This window comes from Anomaloglossus baeobatrachus, chromosome 8, assembly GCF_048569485.1.
Source record: "Anomaloglossus baeobatrachus isolate aAnoBae1 chromosome 8, aAnoBae1.hap1, whole genome shotgun sequence".
In the NCBI taxonomy this organism is placed as follows: domain Eukaryota; kingdom Metazoa; phylum Chordata; class Amphibia; order Anura; family Aromobatidae; genus Anomaloglossus; species Anomaloglossus baeobatrachus.
The window spans coordinates 228,818,394-228,824,470 of NC_134360.1; positions in this window are offsets into that span (position 1 = coordinate 228,818,394).

A 6,077-nucleotide genomic window follows, 5' to 3' on the forward strand; every position below is an offset into this window, starting at 1 on the left:
CTACACCTCTCTGTTCCTGAGATATGGCTCTTTCTTACCTGTATGTAAGTTTAGTCTTGATAGCCAAGAGGGTGTGGTCAGCCAGGTACAAGTGGGACTGGACTGGAACCAGGTGCCAGCAGGGCAGAATGGGTTGGAACCAGGTACAGGATGGACAGGACAGAAAAGGGGACCTGACAACTAGCTGGCTAGGACCCAGAACACTAACTAAACTAGGGCATTGTTCAGGCACCTTCCCTAGTGGGAGAGTGCCTTAAGAACCCAGTACCTCTCAGCGATAGGCTGAGAGGAATTTCCTGGGACTGACACGCTGGTCCTTTAAGAGAAGGGAGGTGTGCACGCACACATACTAGGAGCGCACCCGCAGGCCCTGTACCACGTGCACAGGCCCCAAGAGGCAAAATCAGTAGGCACCCATGTTGAGGAGCGCAGGGACGCTGGGTAGCATAGAGGCAGCCGGCCGCGGCGGTGAGTAAGTGTGTGTCCGAGAAGGAAGGAGAGCGGGGGATTCAGGGACGCCAGCGCTACAACTGCGCCCACTTCGCTACATAAGACTAAATTTACATAAAGGGATGAAGGGGCCATATCTCAAGAATGGAACGGTGCAGGAACAAAAGAAAAACATCACCGGATTGAGGAAAACAGTGGTCACATACACCCGAAGCCGGTCCTGGCTATAGGGGAAGAATGATATCAGCCACTACATATCTGTGCGGGAGGTTGGCATACATTTAGGAAGCAGCTCCTGAGTCCACACCCAGCGGACACCCTGCAGTAATGGCCAGATCAGCCATAAATCCTGACCACGGCATCAAGGAGGGACCTCACTGCTGTTTCCTTCACAGCCAGTGTCTTGGCCCCTCGAGTGTATGTTTGCATGTAAATGCTGCTGTTCTCAATCTGGGGATGTTTCACATCTGTTCTTGCACCTCTCTGTTCCTGAAATATTGCCTCCTCATCCATGGACAAAAAAAGTAGTCTTTTTAGCCAACTGGGCGTATTCCTCAAACACACATTCAAAGATAATATTAAATGACCATGCCTACTTGGCTAACAAGGCTACACTTATATACAGTCATATGAAAAAGTTTGGGCACCCCTATTAATGTTAAACTTTTTTCTTTATAACAATTTGGGTTTTTGCAGCAGCTATTTCAGTTTCATATATCTAATAACTGATGGACTGAGTAATATTTCTGGATTGAAATGAGGTTTATTGTACTAACAGAAAATGTGCAATCCGCATTTAAACAAAATTAGACCGGTGCAAAAGTATGGGCACCCTTAGCAATTTCTCGATTTGAACACTCCTAACTACTTTTTACTGACTTACTAAAGCACTAAATTGGTTTTGTAACCTCATTGAGCTTTGAACTTCATAGGCAGGTGTATCCAATCATGAGAAAAGGTATTTAAGGTGGCCACTTGCAAGTTGTTCTCCTATTTGAATCTCATATGAAGAGTCGCATCATGGGCTCCTCAAAACAACTCTCAAATGATCTGAAAACAAAGATTATTCAACATAGTTGTTCAGGGGAAGGATACAAAAAGTTGTCTCAGAGATTTAAGCTGTCAGTTTCCACTGTGAGGAACATAGTAAGGAAATGGAAGAACACAGGTACAGTTCTTGTTAAGCCCAGAAGTGGCAGACCAAGAAAAATATCAGAAAGGCAGAGAAGAAGAATGGTGAGAACAGTCAAGGACAATCCACAGACCACCTCCAAAGACCTGCAGCATCATCTTGCTGCAGATGGTGTCAATGTGCATCGGTCAACAATACAGCGCACGTTGCACAAGGAGAAGCTGTATGGGAGAGTGATGCGAAAGAAGCCGTTTCTGCAAGCACGCCACAAACAGAGTCGCCTGAGGTATACAAAAGCACATTTGGACAAGCCAGTTACATTTTGGAAGAAGGTCCTGTGGACTGATGAAACAAAGATTGAGTTGTTTGGTCGTACAAAAAGGCGTAATGCATGGAGGCAAAAAAACATGGTCCATACTTTTGCACCGGTCAAATTTTGTTTAAATGCGGATTGCAAATTTTCTGTTAGTACAATAAACCTCATTTCAATCCATAAATATTACTCAGTCCATCAGTTATTAGATATGAAACTGAAATAGTTGTTGCAAAAACCCAAATTGTTATAAAGAAAAAAGGTTAACATTAATAGGGGTGCCCAAACTTTTTCATATGTCTGTATTGGGAGGAGGCCGTATCTGAGGAACAAAGAAGAGCAGGAAAAAAGAAAAACATCTCTGGACTCAGGAGAACAGCAGCACCTGGTAAAAATATATATTTATGGCTCGCGACCGTCCACTTTAAATGCCATTTCAGTTACAACATCAGTCACACACCATAAAATCCGAGTTAAAACAAAACAACATGGAATTTGCACTTGTTACGATTTGTAGCCAACGATTTGGAAACATCTTACAGTGGATAGAAATAGTCTACACTCCCCTGTTAAAATACCACATTTTTATCAAGTAGTAAAAATTCTATCAAGAAGAATCATTCCGGAATATTTTTCCACCTTTAATGTCTTCCACAATCTGTGCAAATCCATTGAAAAAAAAATAAATATGAAATGTTTTTGTTTGTAAAAAGAAAATGAAAACAGTAAAACAATGTTGTTGCAGTAGCGTCACATCTGTCAGATTGCGGGGGCATCTGTCACACAGTGACTACTGGGGTTCCACCAGGTACACGGGAATCCCCGACGAACGCCGCAACACACAGGCTGCACGTTACAATAATGGGCCCTTGTGCTAGGGAAGGGGAGCAAGGTCACCTCCTAACTCCCCTGAAACTGATCCCTGCACTCCCTAACACCCCTATACCGGTTCTTTAACCCCGTCGCCGTTCCCGTTCCTATCCCTGTCTTTCCCTGGACTCAGCCCTGTATAGTGAGCAGGGCAGCGGTAACGCTAATCTCACACTAAATTAAAGACACAGAGAAGATAAGTTAGACAGGGGTAAAATAAACAGCAATCATACAAGGCTCACCAAACAACAAGAGGACCAGATGGGAAAAACCAAAGAGGACTAAGGAAGAGAAAAACTCAATACAGCTTTCATACAGCAAATGTTCTATGAAAGTCTTACTGGTCCTCAGCTCACAGGTTTCCTCTGGAGGCAAGCAAAGCAGAAACTAGCACCAGTTATTACCTGAGGTAGGAGGGAACTCTTTATAGCAGAGCTAATTAGCAATAGAGAACAGCTGGCTAAAGCTTTCATTCAAAGTTCAGGAGACCAGAGGACTTACTTAACCCTAGCAGCGCTGGATAAAGGAGAATCTGCTCAGCCAGCAGTATTAACCTGAGCAAGTGTGTATGAAGCCTTGTGCTGTGATCTGCTGACATCATAGATAGGAGGGACTACTCTCCATCATGGTACCTTTGTGATAGCAGCTCCCTGTAGAGCACCCTCTTCAGATCACCCATAGGTTGTCAGTCACTTGGATTCAGATCTGGGGTCTGTCTAAGCCAATCCAAAACTCTGAACTCCTTTTTGGCCGAAGCCATTCTTTTGTTGATTTGGAGGTCGCTTAGAGTCACGCTGAAAGGTGAAATTCCTCTTCATCTTAAGCTTTTTAACAGAAGCCTAAAGCTTTTGTTGCAAAATTGACTGATATTTGGAACTGATCAAAATTCACTTCACTTGACTAAAGCCCAAGTTCCAGCAGCCACAAAAACAACTGCAACACACAATGCTGCCTCCACCTTGCTTCACCGTGGGCATGGTGATCTTCTAGTGATGCATGGTGTTGGGTTTGCATCTTTTAGTAGTTTGGCCAAAATGTTCTCTTTTAGTCTCATCAGGCATAAAACATTCCCCACATGCTTTAGGAGACTTGATGAAGGTTTTGGCAGAACACCACCAGGCTTGGATGATTTTCTTTGTAAGAAAATGCTTCCGTCTTACCACCCTACCCCACAGGCCAGACATGTGAACATTATGGAACATCGCTATCCCATGCAGGACACAACCAGTACTTACCAGAAATTCCTGCAGCTCCTTTAATGTTGTTATCAGCCTCCTGGATCAATTTTCCTCTAGAGTTTTCATCATTTTTTGAGGGACCTCTAGTTGTGGGTGTGATGACATGGACTCTGTCAGTGCCTAGCATGGGTTAAGTTTCTTAAAATTCAGCCAGACATGATGATAATTTGTTTATAAACGGGGGATAAGCCCCTCATTGTTTCTACAAGACTCTTATGAGTCTAGTGTTAAAGTTCTTGTTGACTCATGTAATTGCCTTGGCCAGTGAAAGTCAGATACCAAGACAAATCAATTATGTGAACCTCCCATTGTATTACTATGTGTATTGCTAGATGCGATGTAACTTAGCTGTCTCTCCCTCGTCTCTGCCAGAGACCATTACTACTAGGGATATTTTGTATACGGCTTGAAATTTAGCCAATAAGAGCCCAGTCTTATCCACCAATCGTGAAGACCCCAATGGTCTGAATGGAGAGCTCAGGGGTATAAGAAGGAGGACTGTCCATTGCCTGGAGAGACTCTTGCTACATGATACCAATCTAGGATCTGTGGATCCGATTGGCAAGCCATAACCGAACCTGGATTATAATACTATATGGACTTCAGCATCGAATGCAAGGATTTGGCTGAGATATCAAGGACTACCTAAGGAAGGATCCAGCTTTGGACAATGCAGTCACCTGACTACAGGCTTTGCGGACCTCAGCCAGCTTCCTAAATCTGGGGTTATTCCATTCTCGGTGGGTGCCTGCTGAAAGCGGGGTGCTGCTGGTTTGGAGTAAGTAGCCCTGGAAGCTCTGAGGCACGGACATTCTAATCCCTGGTGAGCCAGCGGAAGGGGGAGAAACTGTGGCCAGTTACATTCTGTGGTTTTGCTGGTTATGTGCCATATGCCATTAATTGTTTGGGGATCCAATAAAGTCTTAATATTGTGATTCCCTCACCCTGTGTTATCTGAGTAGTGTTCCGCCCACGGTTAAGGAGGTTGGGCGTTCAGTTGGGATGAGCCGTGGGCCATGCTGTCTTTCTAAAGGCGGCCGGGCCAGCGGATGAGAGCACCCACTGACCCCCGGGTCTCCACAGTGGGTAATGTCCCTGTTCTGCCACATTAAAGCCCCTTATTGATGACATCTTCACAATGCCCATGACAGATGTACTGGATTTGTACAGATTATTTATGGTGGAAAAGCTAAAAGGTAAAGGTAAAATTAAAGGTGGAAAAAGTTCTGAAATGATTCTTCTTAGTATCATTTTTTTAGATGACAAAAACCTTGTATTTTAACAGGGGCGTGTATACTTTTTATATCCACTGTATGTACAGGCTAAGTGCTCATAGAACAAGCCATAAAAAATTACATTCCCAGGTGATTGTTTTAATGAAGTCTGTGCAGATCTCATAAAACTGAGCTAATGGTGACCAAAATCAATGTGATGACGAGCATCGAGCGTGACCCGGAGACATCGAGAACTGCAGGAAAACATAACGCGCCATTCACACCGCGGTCCCACATCAGACTTTTACTCACTCAGCCGTCACTTCCACTAGAGAATATTAGGTATAAAGGCTTATGAATGCATAAATGGCACATTAATCAGGGTCGCTGGGCTCCATTAGTCCTGGATTAGCAAATATTCTGAATTATCAGACAGTCAATGAAGAAAACTTACTGCAGCAGAAAACCATAAACCTCAGCACAAAATACAAGACTGTAACGATTTCTGCACAGATCAGCGATACAAGTGCGGAGGTGACACTGTGTAATGCATCTTTTTTTTGGAAGCTGCACCTTCCTTGGCTTCTGGCCGCTTGTTTCCTGTTCTTCCCAAGCCTGAGGGAGCTCTGACATATGCAAAAAAATACTCCTTAGTATTCCAAAAAATCCACCTAATATAAACCAGTAAATGGCAAAGAGGAGAGGAAAAGGGTGGAGGAGGGGGATGCAGCTGCATCGTATCTCATTTAGAGATTCCTTGAGGTGGCATGCTTTGAGATGGGAGTGGGCAGGATCATAGGTGATAAAAGTGTTGCACTTGGACTCTAGTACAATCCTACACATGGAGACACCAGTATAAA